At 34.7% G+C, this 15,552-nt stretch overlaps 2 long non-coding RNA genes across 2 annotated transcripts; both read left to right on the top strand.

Annotated features, from left to right (window-relative positions):
- The first annotated feature begins 3,299 nt into the window (after window positions 1-3,299).
- LOC147381816 (uncharacterized) lies at window positions 3,300-7,142 on the top strand. Its single transcript, XR_015174325.1, has 3 exons — window positions 3,300-3,654; window positions 6,746-6,900; window positions 6,981-7,142. It is a non-coding gene; the product is annotated as an uncharacterized LOC147381816 (long non-coding RNA).
- Window positions 7,143-7,192: 50 nt separating this feature from the next.
- LOC147381815 (uncharacterized) lies at window positions 7,193-9,772 on the top strand. Its single transcript, XR_015174324.1, has 3 exons — window positions 7,193-7,336; window positions 7,610-7,635; window positions 9,479-9,772. It is a non-coding gene; the product is annotated as an uncharacterized LOC147381815 (long non-coding RNA).
- Window positions 9,773-15,552: the final 5,780 nt, after the last annotated feature.

Below are 15,552 nucleotides of genomic sequence, written 5' to 3'. Positions count from 1 at the left end.
CTACTTGAACAACGTCGAAATTTCCGATACGGACGATTGGGCGTGGATTTCGTTAAGAACCGAAATACGGGCCATGAGATACGACCATTTGAAATCGCACGTGTCTTTTTCTGAAAAAGGTGTACCCCCACGGAAATCACCTTCTTCGGAAAGGATCCCGGCCTGCGAGATGAAATCCGGGAACATGGTGACGTAGTTAACATCCGTACGGACGAGTGGGTATGCGCTACGGATTTTCGAGTGGAGCAGAGAGTGAGATACGGGCGTCTGAAAAAACGTCAAAAATTTTGAGTTTTCGATGGAAACGGTCGCCTCGGAGGAGCGTCCCATTGTTTGCCATTTTCGGCAAGGAACGCCAATCCGAAATAGGAATCTTTCTACTCGAACAACGTCGGAATTTTCGATACAGACGATTGGGCGTGGATATCGTTAAGAACCGAAATACGAGTCATGAGATACGACCATTTGAAATCGCACGTGTCTTTTTCTGAAAAAGGTGTACCCCCACAGAAATCACCTTCTTCGGAAAGGATCCTGGCCTGCGAGACGAAATTCGGGAACATGGTGATGTAGCTAACATCCGTACGGAGGAGTGGGTATGCGCTACGGATTTTTCGAGTGTAGCGGAGACTGAGATACAGGCGTCTGAAAAAAGTAAGAAATTTTGAGTTTTCGACGGGAACGGTCGCCCCGACGGAGCGTCTCGTTGTTTGTCATATTTGACAAGGAGCGCCAATCCAAAACTGGAATCTTTCTCCTCGGACAACGTCAAAATTTTCGATACGGACGATTGGGCGTGGATTTCGTTAAAAACTGAAATACGGGCCATGAGATACGACCATTTCAAAATCGCACTTGTCTTTTTCTGAAAAAGGTGTACCCCACGGAAATCACCTTCTTCGGAAAGGATCCCTGCCTGCGGGACGAAATCTGGGAACATGGTGACGTAACTAACATCTTTACGGACGACTGGGTATGTGCTACGGATTTTTCGAGTCGAGCGGACAGTGAGATACGAGCGTCTGAAAAAACGTCAGAAATTTTGAGTTTTCGATGGGAACGATCATCCCGGTGGAGCGTCCCATTGTTTGCCATTTTCGGCAAGGAACGCCAATCCGAAACAGGAATCTTTCTACTCGGACAACGTCGAAATTTTCGATACAGATGATTGGACTATGATTTCGTTAAAAACCGAAATACGGGCCATGAGATACGACCATTTGAAATCGCACGTGTCTTTTTCTGAAAAAGTTGTACCCACGGAAATCACCTTCTTCGGAAAGGATCCCAGCCTGCGGGACGAAATCCGGGGACATGGTGACGTAGCTAACATCCGTATGGACGAGTGGGTATGCGCTATGGATTTTTCCAGTCGAGCGGAGAGTTAGATACGGGCGTCTGAAAAAACATCAGAAATTTTTAGTTTTTGATAGGAACGGTCGCCCCGGCGGAGCGTCCTGTTGTTTGCCATTTTCGGCAAGGAACGCCAATCCGAAATAGGAATCTTTCTACTCATTCAACGTCAGAATTTTCGATACGGACGATTGGGCGTGGATTTCGTTAAAAACCGAAATACGGGCCATGAGATACAACCATTTGAAATCGTACGTGTCTTTTTCTAAAAAAGGTGTACCCCACAGAAATCACCTTCTTCGAAAAGGATCCCGGCCTGCGGGATGAAATCCGGGAACATGGTGACCTAGCTAACATCCGTACGGTCGAGTGGGTATGTGCTACGGATTTTTTGAGTCAAACGGAGAGTGAGATACGGGCGTCTGAAAAAACGTCAGAAATTTTGAGTTTTCGATGGGAACGGTCGCCCCGGCGAAGCGTCCAGTTGTTTGCCATTTTCGACAGGGAACGCCAATCCGAAATGGGAATTTTTCTACTCGGTCAAGGTCGAAATTTTCGATACGGACGATTGGGCGATGATTTCGTTAAAAATTGAAATACGGACCATGAGATACGACCATTTGAAATCGCACGTGTCTTTTTTAGAAAAAGGTGTACCTAGGGAAATCACCTTCTTCGGAAAGGATCCTGGCCTGCGGGACGAAATCCGGGAACATGGTGACGTAGCTAACATCCGTACGGACGAGTGGGTATGAGCTAAGGATTTTTCCAGCCCGGCGGAGAGTTAGATACGGGCGTCTGAAAAAACGTCAGAAATTTTGAGTTTTCGATGGGAACGGTCTCCCCGGCGGAGCGTCCTGTTGTTTGCCATTTTCGGCAAGGAACGCCAATCCGAAACAGGAATCTTTCTACTTAGTCAATGTCAGAATTTTTGATACGGACGATTGGGCGTGGATTTCGTTAAAAACCGAAATACGGACCATGAGATACAACCATTTGAAATCGCACGTGTCTTTTTCTGAAAAAGGTGTACCCCCACGAAAATCACCTTCTTCAGAAAGGATCCCGGCCTGTGGAACAAAATCCAGGAACATGGTGACGTAGCTGACATCCATACGGACGAGTGGATATGCACTACGGATTTTTCGAGTTGAGCGAAGAGTGAGATACGGGCGTCTGAAAAAATATCAGAAATTTTGAGTTTTCGATGGGAACGGTCGCCCCGGCGGAGCGTCCCGTTGTTTGCCATTTTCGGCAAGGAACGCCAATCCGAAACAGGAATCTTTCTACTCGGACAACGTCGGAATTTTCGATACGGACGATTGGGCATTGATTTCGTTAAAAACCGAAATACGGACCATGAGATACGACCATTTGAAATCGCACGTGTCTTTTTCTGAAAAAGGTGTATCCCCACGGAAATCACCTTCTTCGGAAAGGATCCCAGCCTGCGAGACGAAATCCGGGAACATGGTGACGTAGCTAACATTCGTACGGACGAGTGGGTATGCGCTACGGATTTTTCGAGTCGAGCGGAGAGTGAGATACGGGCGTCTGAATAAATGGTTAGAAATTTCGAGTTTTCGATGGGAACGGTCGCCCCGGCGGAGCGTCCCGTTGTTTGCCGTTTTCGACAAGGAACGCCAATCCGAAACAGGAATCTTTCTACTCGGACAACGTTGGAATTTTGGATACGGACGAAAATGTAGTCAGAATTCTCTTATGTATGTATTGGATGCATGTCTCAAGTACATAATTATGTATAATTTAGTATGTTTTCTCAGCTTGAGTAGTGAAGAGATAAACAATCGATGCATATCAAGACAGCTGTTTGTCAATGGTCCCTGTATGTATCCAAAAATTCCTAGGAAGCTTTTAAACCAAAATACCCATGCTAATTTGTGTAGATTTCTAGTTTTGTGTTGATTCTCTTTGGGTATTTGATATAGACTAATCGAAATAAGCTTTTGGGGGAAAATGCCTCTCCTTATGAGAGCCTTGCCTTGAAGTGAGCTTGCCTACAGTGCCTTTGGTTTTGTCTATACATCTTATTGCTGTTGACTTGGATTGTCTTGTAGCAATGTCTAATCAAGAACTTATTTATGCTGGGAGAAACAAGATGAATGAGACTGATCAGGCTATTGAATGCTAAAAAATGGTGTAGAATTGACTTGGAAACATTTTATTTTTTGCTTAATAATCCGCTATGATCAGTGTGTCCTCACCTTAAAGATTGATGTGTAGGTTGTGGAGCAAACAATTGAAGTGGGAACTCAAACTGCAATAACCTTGAAGGATCAGGTGATTAATCTTCATAAATGCTTGGTCCTCCAGCTTCTTGTTGTCTGGGTATTTTACATGGCTCAATTTAAGGATATGGAAATAGCTTCATTCAACCCACACCCGACCCATTGCCAGCACTAGTGTTGGATCTCTAACGTAGCAAAAAATTTAAAACCCCATCCAAATCCAAACTTCATTTTGATAAGTCTAATTGAATTTTAACATTTGCTATGATTTCTTCCTTTTCTCGTTTCACACTCCTTTGCCGAACCCTAACCCTAGAGGGTAATTCTAACCCACCGCATTCGTTAATCCAATCTGATTTCGATCTATTTTCACTGATTTATTGACCAAATCATTGCCAATTCTTGCTGATATGATTGTTTTCCTGCAATGAAAGGAGGTGAAATCGAAGGCCACCATGTCTAGTCAGTTTTTTTTTTCTTCTTTTAGATTGATTTAATTTTGTTCGAAATACCTAGCAATTTTTTTTTGTTCCAAATGTTTATGTTTTCTGGAGAAGATCGATTCAGATCCTATAAATATGAGATTTAGTTATTTTTCATTTAAATTAAGTTATTTGTTAAGAAAAAGTTTTCCATTCTCCCCCAAAACTGATAGAATCTCTCTCTTAGGCCCTCACTGATTCCCCTATCTTCGTATAGGAGTGTAAACATTTCAAAATCTCATTTTCACAAAAAAAAAATTCTTTTAGAAAACTACATGCTACCAATCAAACATAGCCTCTGATGTGTATAATGGATAGTGATGTCAACCTTATGTAATTATAGAATTTTTAGATAATTCTCTGTTGTACTCCATAATTGTGCATACGGAGACATCTCACTTGTCTTTTCACAGAAATTTCCTAAAAGTGCATGCTATACTCTTGTAGTTCTTGGATTCACTCCCAAAAATTGTTGCAAGTACAGGAAGTAGTGACCAATTATCAATATTTAATGACTTATTATGCTTTTATTTTTGTAGATCAATATTTTCTCATTGTTTTCATGGTTAGTTGCTAGGAGTCGTAGTCAGCCCAATGTTTTGAACATCTTTAGAACACAAAATCTTGGTGTTGTAAATCATTAGCAATCCTCTATATTAGTATTTATTACCAAAAACAACGAATAAATTATACTATCCCTAGAAAAGAAGAAAAGACTCCTAGCTTACAGCCATATCCCATTAACTATTAAATGCAATATGAATTACCATGATGATCTACCTTTTATCCATTAGTTCATGACTTCAAGCTTGGGAAAAATTGGTGTACCTTATATTAACACCGATTTTGTTTCCAAACCGTGCCGTAAGCTCGGGCATTTACATTAACATCTCAAATAAACTTACTAACAACACATGTACTAGAAGTCCTTGAACCCTAAAAATTGTTAGGGAGGTGTTATTAGTTTGTTTGTACAATTTATAAGGTTTGTATGTTTTTTGTGAATTATTTCATTTGTTCGAGAAATGCAAGTTTTTTAGTTGAAAATGTTATTGTGATAGTTATTTGAGTAATTATTTGGGTTTGATTATGGTTTATCTTTTCATTTTTTAATGTTTCTTCTAGAAAATGGGGTCTCCAATTAGATTTTGTGTTTTAGATTCATTATTTACTTTTTTTATTTGGTTTTAAGATTGGAATTTGGAATTTGATTCTGGTTATGAATTTTATGCAACTTATTTCCAATATAATTTTTTTTACTTGATTGGCAAAGTTAATTTGTTGATTAATAGATATTACTAATGTAGTATTTCATTTTGTATTTTATCTGATATTATTCACAAGGTCGTTGTTTCCATTTGCACTAATTTTTTTTCCTATTTAGTTTTTTTGGTTGCAGATGATTTTTTTTAGATTAAGAAACTTTGGGAGTACTGGATTTTGTTGCTACTTCCAGTGCTTCTTTGATAATTGATTTTGCATTAAAGCATATGTACATTTGATGGCAGCCTATTAGATTCCTAGATTCTTAGCTGCTGGATTGAAAAATCTATCTCCTTAATTATTATTTGATATAATGACAATAACAATTTGCTTCATCCCTAGACACACAAATCTTGATATCCAGTGTCTTGTAGAATACTTTTGGACCTAATAACCCAATAAATGGTTCTATACGCATTCATTCAACTTGATTTGTAGGTCTAATCAATACACATTCACAAAGTACTTCCATATTTCTACTTTTACTTGGTTGTATTATTTTTCTTTTGATAAACATTTGACATCTTGAAGATACTAAGAGTGCAAGTTCTGTCTACTAAACTTGTGCACCTTTTTGCCTTAAGCGTTAGCTACATCTGAGGTATTTTGTTTGTCAGTTTAATTTTAATTTTCATGTTAAGATAAGTTACTGCAAGTTATTTTTTATGATTAGTCAGGTTGCTCTCTTATTTTTCAGTCACTCTCTATGAAAGTTGCATCTGTGAACCCAATGTCTTTTATTTGCTTATATTTTTCATTTTTATTATTTGAAGTTGATGATTATTGGTGCAATTTATGCACCAATCCAATCCTACTAGGGATGGAAATTTTGCTCCCTCTCGCCGGTGCCTCGACCCACCCCTAGAGGGTCGATTTTTCCCACTTTTAAATGATTTCGAGGTGGTTATGTTACTAGAAATGAAAAAATCAATTCCATTTCGGGGCGGGGATAGTTTTGATGTACCCCGCCCCAATTATATTTATATATATTAGATCTCATGGTGAAACTTAGATTAAATTTATTTTAATTTTTAAACATGCACTTTTCATATCTTCACCTAAAACCTTTATTGCTTCAGTTGGTACTTATGCATCTATGTGTAACGTTAGAATGCGCACGCCTATCCACTTATTACTGTACAGTTGTCCCATTTTTTGAAAATCCCTCTTGCTATTCTTGTCTATAGAATCACACCCTACCCCATGCCATCCCACCCAGAAGAATGTTTTAAGTAGGGTGATTAAAATAGAATGTTTAAATAGAGTGATTCTCTAGAGAAATATTTGATGCCATGCACTTTCTTGTTTTTAAGCTATTTTTCATGTTCTTTGTAAAATAGAGTAATTGCTGATCTTAAATTATTTTACTTGCTGTTTACCTACAAAAAAATTTCTCAGGTTTTAAATATGTCCAAAATAAATCAAGAGCACTACTTTCTGATTAATGGAGAGGTTTAATTGTAAAAGTGCAAGTGAGGTTATGGAAAATGAAGAAAACATCTCGCATCTCCGTCATTGGGTCTCCCTTAGAGGACAAACATTGTGCAGAATAGGTAGCCGATGAATTTTTTTCTCCTTTAATTTCTTATGGTACCTAGTGTGTTGATTTTTATGAACGGTATTGGTTTTTTAGTTAAAGGAATGATTTACTATTGGAGGGATTTGAAGCTTCAAGATTTTCTTGACATGGCTTCTGAAAGTGGTAACCACAACAAAACTTCTTTTGCAATGTTTCTAGTGATGTGGTTAATCTTTTTTTGGGTGATTATGTTGTGATTCTTTTCATTTTGAACATATAGAGATTTTGGAAGGCTACAAGGCAATTATTGTTCTATCAGAGGAAGAGAAGAAGAGCCAGAGATCACTCTATGTTCAACTAGAGGCTGTGGCTGACATGAAATTCACATATGTTGCTACTTGTCAGAATTATGGAAATCAAAATCAATGTGGAGATCGTCATGCGACAGACATTCTAAATTTGATGGTTAAGTATGTTTTCTGTTCCATAAAGTCAACTAACGTTTTCTGAATTTCATGTTTACTACATTTTTCTATTTGTTGTATGGACCCTGTGTAGTTTTATTTGTTGATGTGAAATATTATATCATGAGAAGGGTACTACAAGATAGGATTCTCATAGAACCAATTATCCTTTACAATTACACAAAACCAAATCCACTATAATTGTGTTAAATATGGTTTCGCCTAACAAGATCACATCATTAGCATACTTACTAACCCTCAAATATATTGGTGTTTCAGGTGATGAAGCTGAGGTTGCAAAGGTGGTAAGATTTAATTTCAATGTGAATTTTTCTTGACATTCGCTGTCATATACAACAAATGTTATTTTTACGATTGATAAATCGTAACCCTGAAAGTGAATGTGTTCGCTATATAAAATGTGATTTGAAAAATCGTTAAGTATGGAGAGTACATTACCCCACAAGTGAATGCATTTGCTTAGGCAATAGTGAATGCATTCACTATACCACTTTAGAAAGTGTTATAGTGAATGCATTCGCTTAGATCTCAAACTTGTGCAATTTTTGAAAATTTTTGACTTTGCACCACCCTTTGTTTGCATGCAACCAATCATTCCCCACTGTGTTTAGCAAGCCATTAGAAGTAGTCCCCCAATAGAATTTATGTTGTCACACTCTTAGTATCAATATGTATGTTTGGTATTATGGATTATATAGATGAAGATCTATGTTTGGTAGTATAATCTAATAGATTGTGTATATGGTGCGGCACGCAGAGATATCCATTTTTGTAAATATGTTTTTGAATATCTATGTTTGGTTTTATAAACAGGCGAATTACAATATCTTGTGTAGAGGGTGGTTTAGGATAATGGTAAAAATATTTAGAGAAGTGTAGATACATCCATCTTTGCAAATAAGTTTTGTTTCAGAAATACTTATAACTCTCCCTAAACTCTTGTTTTTCTAATCATAATATGTTTTTCTAATCATAAGTTTTGGTCTACTTTTATTGGTGTAACTTTGATGGGCCTTTAATTATTTGGTAGTGGTGGCATTGAGATAGGTTTAAAAATCACAATGATCTCCGAATGCCTCTCCACACTAGTGAGCTCCTAGTCATTAAGTTCCTCTTGAAACCAAAATTCCATGACCCCAACAAGTAATCTTGTCTTTGCTTGAAGTTGGTTCTATATGAATTAATGTGTATTTTAAGTTTTGCACTTAGTGGGTCTAAACACTTGTAGAAAAATGTATGGTTGAATGTGCCAGAGATGAAGCTCATCCACTGTACATGACCATGTTTGTGTCTAATTAATCAGATCCTAATCTTGTACATTGTTTTTAGATATTGTTGCTTGTCATAAAAGTAACCACATGTCTTCTTAAGTACCCATTTACAAGAGATTTAGAGTAGGGTTGGAATGTTAACTCCATGTAAGTATCATAGTCAATAATTCCTGTCCAAATTAGAGATGACTTGTTCAAAGAATTAGACTTCGATTCTTTTGGGATTTCATATTAAGATGGGAGCAAGTGTATTTTGCCGCAGTTCGTTTCCTTTTGTTTGTGATAGAATTATCATATCAACCTCCTAGTATACTTCATTTTTCTCTAATACATGCTTGTACCTATTAAAAATAATAATAATAAACAATGAGGGCCCTTTCAATTTACAATTGCTGTAATTTTGGTTTCCCAAAACTAGTGAATTTGGCCTCTATTTTACGTTTGCATTGGTTTTGAATGAATTAATTGCTTATTCAAGAAGGAATTTTCTTGGTATAGTTATTTGTAGGCAAAGTAGTGTTGGTTGATGGAAGTATGAAAGTAGATGTGGGTGAATGCAATGTAAAACTATGAAATGATACACTGGAATCCAATGGTATTTGTATATCTAGTTCCTTGATACTGTAGAGCAGCTCCAAGGAGTTGGATAGACGCATCTTTCCAGCTTTGGTGAGTTCTCTCTTGAGTCATGGGTGACGTTGGGGTCTTTTGTAAACTTGTAAAGTGTGTAACTTATTCTTCAAATTTCGTGCTCCTTTTTCTGTACTGGACAATTTCTCTAGTTTTAGCTGAAGTTGCTTTCTCAATTTCTCGAGTTTTGATTTACTATTGCTGTAATTAAACAACAATTGTGCAGGTAATGCGTGAATCGGGTTTGAGCACAAACAGTGGCTAGTCCTTTCTATGATTATCTTGAGGGTTGTATGGAACGTAATGGTGATTTTAGAAGTTGCGAGAGAAATAATAGAGTTGAGTGGTGTGACCAACCAAGAATTGATTTCATCACTATTCTACAACTCTTTTTGAGTTCATCCAAGCCAGTGCTTTGTTTTGCTATAGTCCGAACTCTCAATAAGGTTGGTTCTCCTCTCTTTAAATCACAACTAGGTCTTCCGTTTTTTTTTTTTTGGGTACATATTTCTCTTCAATAATCACACACTTATCATAGAAAATTATATGCTACATATGTAATATATTTTTCAGTTGTTTCTGTTTTGTTATCTGTTTTCCTTTTCTTTTTCTTTTTTTTTTTGGTGCAACTTCTAGTATTTTTTGTTAAAATTAAAGCAATACAAGGGTATTGAGCTCTCTAAATATGTGAAGCCTTATTGTAAGTATGGAAGTACTAAAAGTGCATGCCAACTAGGCTTGAATAGGTTCTTTTGCTAGGTTGGGAAGTTGACGTAGGAATCTGGTTCAAAGATGTCAATACTTTCAACATTTTTTTTAATTCTTCAAGATCATTATCCTCTGGAGGAAGAATTTCAATCTATGCAACTAGCATTCCAAACTAGGGTAATAGAAAATGAATTTCTTTTCAAAGATCGTACAATTGATTCCTATATTTTCGATTCCACCAACTTCATCGAGGATGGTAGATCTAAACTTGAATAAAAAATCTATGATTACAAATCAATCGATTTTGTCTTTGAAGCTCTCTACTTCATCCGATCAACAACGACAACGACAATTAGTGTTGCTTGAAGAAGATCTGATTAATTAATTGTTTTATCTTGTAAATTTGGAAGGTTTGGTTGAATTTATTAGAGAAATTAAACGCAACTAACGTTGCAGGTAATATTTTTTTCAGCTTTATGAGATTGATGTTTATGCATGGCTTTTTAGTTTTTTAACTTGTTCTGAGTTATTATCATCATCATTAAAGACTTGACCCAAAAATCTGTGTTTCACCTGTTCAATGGTTTATAAAGCTATGTTGAAAGCCTTGTTATCTTTTTCTATGCTCTAGATAACACTATCATCAACGTCATCATAGTTTGCATCATTAATGGTGGCTTATATATGCGAATAATCTGGACCAAAGAACTTCTTATCATTTATCTACACTCAAACCATCTCAATACGTATTTTTATATGCCAAGTTGCGCCCTATAGAAACATTTATGACCTTATGATTGCATAACTAATATTCTTCCTTGCAAAGCATAATTGAACATGTGTATATTTTTTTTTGAATTTTTGTGTTTGTATAAATTGATATCCTTTTTTTCTTTTGTGGGGTCCTCTTGATTAGTGTTCATGTCTCAAATCATTAATCCACTTGTTTCAGAAGACGAAGCAAAATGGGAGTCTATTTTCTTGAAGCCGTGCACGTACAAAGAATAACATTTTGTTTACAATTCGTTGAGAACCCAGGTCTGTTCATTTATTTTCTTCTATATTAATGTTTAGTTAATAATCTAAGGTTCAGTAGCAAGCCGTTAGATGTTTGTCTTTCTTTGAGACGAGATGCCTTGGTATTAGTGTTTTGAAATGAGGAGCTACTTGATTTTGAACCCTTGGTGGTTAGTGGCTTATGGATGGTGTGTGAATAATGAGTAGTTTGTGGGTTGTGGTTTATGTTCTAGGGATTTTGGATTTTGGACGAGTTGCGTTTCATAGCAAGTTAATTGATGTTGGATTCTTTTTGGGAAAAGATGACTTGGAAGAGTCAACTTGGTATTAGTGCCTAATGAAATGAGTCGATAGACTTGATTTTGAAACCTTGGTGGCTAGTGGTTCATTTATGAGTACATGATTTTTATGGAATATGGTTTATGTTTTATATACTTTGGGTTTTAGGTAAGTTGAAAGTTGGGTTTTATACGTTTTGAGTTCGGATTTTGAATTTAGGAGTTTAAGTATTCGAGTTTAAGGAGGTAGAGAGGTGAGTGTTGGGGTTACATTTTAAGGTTATGGTTGGTGTCATCTTGGTTGAGATTTTTTAGTCCTCAATGGATTTGTCAAGGTTGTTTTGGAAAATTAACTTCATTTTAAAGTTGGGACTAGAAATCGGGTTAAAAAAATGTGAGGGTTTATGATCAATTAGTAAGTTGTCACATTCAATCTTTTAGATTTAAAAAATTCATAGTTGTTCAAGTGAGTTGATTTGATAATGTTATTAATGGGAAATGTTGAATTTGTTTAATTAATGCAAAATCTCAAATAAACTTACTAACAACATGCACTAGAAGTCCTTGAACCTTAAAAATTGTTAGGGAGGTATTATTAGTTTTAGTTAGATAAGAGTTTCCTAAAATTTGTCTTTTTTTAAGAATTGGAAAACCTTAGATTGTTTATATAATTTAAAAGGTTTGTATGTTTCTTGTGAATTATTTTATTTGTTCGAGAAATGCAAGTTTTTTAGTTGAAAATGTTATTGTGATTATGGTTTGTTTTTTCATTTTTTAATGTTTCTTCTGGAAAATGGGGTCTCCAATTAGATTTTGTGTTTTAAATTCATTATACTTTATTTTTTTTTGGTTTTAAGACTGAAATTTAGAATTTGATTTTTTCTAGTGATTTGGGTTTTGACAAATTGATTTTGTAGGTTTGAATTTCTGATGGTGGAGGATGAAGATGCTTTGGAAGAGTTAAATTTCTTCTAGATTTGTTAGGATTTATTTTTTAGAATTTTTGTAAGGATTGCTTGTCAATTTTTAACTTTTATCTGGGAAGGCCCAGATTGTAATAGATTTAAGGAAGGAAGATAAAGAGACGTAACTGTCTCGGCCCCTCGAGTTCGTATATCGAAATTGGTGTCGGTGGGCTGAGTCGATTCAGTCATCCCTCGTCTAGAATGGGAGGTAAGTTATTTCACCACGAATCCATTGTAAGTGGGTTCCTTTTTTTGCTTGTTTGTATGTGTTCCCAATTTTCACACTTTGGACGTATCACTTTTACATAAAAAGGGCATTCCTACTTTTAGGATTAAAAATTGACTCACATAAAATGTTCAATGTCTCAAATTAATTAAAATTCAGTAGACTAAAAATCGTGGGGTGATGTTATTGTGATGTAGTTAGTTGGTAGATATTAGTGCTTTGTTATTAGTGTGTAATAATTGTTTTAAAATTATGGTTAGAGGTAGATTGTCTATAGTAAGAGGTAATTTTTACGAAGGGTTTATGCCTTGAGGCACGCTTTATTATGCAATGAGTCTTCCATCTCAATAGCTTCAACATAACCAAAAATCATGGGTCAAATTTTTTTTTTTCTTGTTTAATTTTACACAGATACCCTCCCATTATCTCTTATTTACATAATCCTACTAAATAGAAGTATTTTTTCTATTCAAGAGATCTCTTAAAATCCCTTTTTAAAACCTTGAAATTTTCTTATACCAAAATTTCTTTTTAGAGGCTTCAATATTCATCGAATTCGAATCCATTCATTTCTACAACTTTCTTATGAAAATTGTGATCAAATAGAACCAAGAAATCAAGTTATTAGTTGTTATTGTTTAGAGGTAGATTGTTTATGGTAAGAGGTAATTTTTACAAAGGGTTTATGCCTTGAGGCTTATGCCTAATGCCTCACACTTCATTATGCAATGAGCCTTACACAATAGCTTCAACATAACCCAAAATCGTGGGTCAATTTTTTTTTTATTTTCTTATTTTATTTTACACAAATACCCTCCCAATGTCTCTTATTTACGTAATCATACTAAATAGAAGTATTTTTTGTATTCAAGAGATCTCTCAAAATCTCACTTTAAAACCTTAAAATTTACTGTACCAAAATTTCTTCTTAGAGGCTTTATATTTATCGAATTCGAATCCATTGTTTCCTACAACTTTCTCATGAAGATTATCATCAAATAAAATCAAGAAATCAATGATCCACTAAGGTTTTGAGGTATGTAATTTTTCTATATATATTCTTGAATTTTTTACCTATCTTTTTTTTTTAACAACTCATATTTCTTTCTTGTTTTTGTGTTTGATTCTTTTATTTTTTGTTTTATTCTACCTGTTTTTTGTTTGTTGCTTATTTCATGTTTGATACTGTATAAGGCATGATACATCCTACATTTTTAATGTTTAATTTTTATTTAATGCTTTAAAGGTTTTACTTGTTTTTCTATTTTTAATGATACATCCTACATTTTTAATGTTTAAAAAATCGTTTGGAGGTGCATAAGTCTTACTTTTTGTAATTGGTTAGGTGGTGCAAGAATCCAATTCTTTTGGGATTGGTTGGTTTAGTGTTGTCAAATTAGATTTTGTAGAAGCTGTTTTACTAGTGCAAAAATTTAGACTTTTGGATCTGTTTTTATGAGTTTAGATTTTATGACTGTTTTGTGTTACACGAAAATTAGATTTCGTGTCACGGGTAATTATACATACATATAAATGTATAGAGAAATGTATAGTTAGTTGGTAAATGTAAGTGTTTTGTTTGTAGGTTTAACTTGTTTTTATATTTTTAATGATACATCCTACATTTTTAATGTTTAAAAAATCGTTTGGAGGTATGGATTGGTTTAGTGCTGCCAAATTAGATTTTGTAGAAACTGTTTTACTAGTGCAAAAATTTAGACTTTTGTATATGTTTTAATGAGTTTCGATTTTGTGACTATTTTGTGTGACACGAAAATTAGATTCGTGTCACAAGTAATTATATATATCTAGAGGTGTAATTTTTACCAAAGGTTTATGCCTTGAGGCTTATGCCTCATGCCTCATGCTTCATTATGCAATGAGCTATCCACCCCAATAAATTCAACATAACCCAAAATCGTGAGTCAATTTTATTTTTAATTTCTTGTTTTATTTTACACAAATACCCTCCCAATGTCTCTTATTTACATAACCATAGAAGTGTATTTTGTATTTAAGAGATCTCTTTAAAACCTAAAAATTTCCCTATAAATTTTTTTTTTCTTAGAGGCTTCAATATTCATTGAATTCAAATCCATTGGTTCCTACAACTTTCTCATGAAGATTGTGATAAAGTAAAACTAAGAAATCAAAGATTTACTAAGGTTTTGAGGTATGTAATTTTTCTACGCTTTTTTTTTCAAAAACTCATTTCTCTCTTGTTTTTGTGGTTGATTCTTTTATTTTTTATTTTATCTTTTATTTGATGCTTTGAAGGTTTTACTTGTTTTTTTTTTTTTTTTGTTTAAAAACTCTTTTTTTTTTCTATTCTACCTTTTTTTTGTTTTTTGTTTGTTTTTGTTTTAATTCTTCTCCAATTTATAATAGGGTCTAAAATACTATTCCTATGCCTCGAAACATTATAATAATTCTTTTAACTCAATTCTCTGAAACCAAAATCAACTAGTCAGGTCCCTATAGGAGGGTTGGCGCACAATGTGTAGATAAGCACTCTTAAAATACTTATGGTAGCATAAATCTTAATATATATATAGGGAGCAGTACAACAGCCCTAAAGTTTGCCAAACATTTTTCAAAACATGGGTTAGAAGTTTTGGAATGAGCTGATTTTTTGTGTGGATGATCTCTATAATGAGGAGATCATCCTCTCCAAAAATCAGCTCATTTTGAAATTTCTAACCCTAGTTTACAAATTGAAGAATCGTGGACCGTTCAATTTTTGTAAATCACTTTTGATTGGGTTAGAAGTTTTGGAATAAGCTGATTTTTGGTGAGGATCTCTCATCATAGAGATTCTCCTCACAAAAAATCAGCTCATTCCAAAACTTCTAACCCATGTTTTGAAAAATGTTTGGCACAATATTTGGCAAACTTTAGGGTTGTTGAACCGCTCCCATATATTATTACCCATGACAAAAAATCTCATTTTCGTGTCACAAAACAATTGCAAAATCTAAATTCATATAGAATGAATCATTTGATAAGGGAATGACAAATAATGTAGTATGTCAAAGTTAGATTTTCACAAAAATATATAATCCATCTACCCTGTTATTACAAACACAAAATAATCAATGTTTTAAAA

This window comes from Akebia trifoliata, unplaced genomic scaffold (genome assembly GCF_017979445.1).
Source record: "Akebia trifoliata isolate Shusen 1 unplaced genomic scaffold, ASM1797944v1 Contig00243, whole genome shotgun sequence".
In the NCBI taxonomy this organism is placed as follows: Eukaryota; Viridiplantae; Streptophyta; class Magnoliopsida; order Ranunculales; family Lardizabalaceae; genus Akebia; species Akebia trifoliata.
This window is presented reverse-complemented; position numbering and strand designations above follow the sequence as displayed.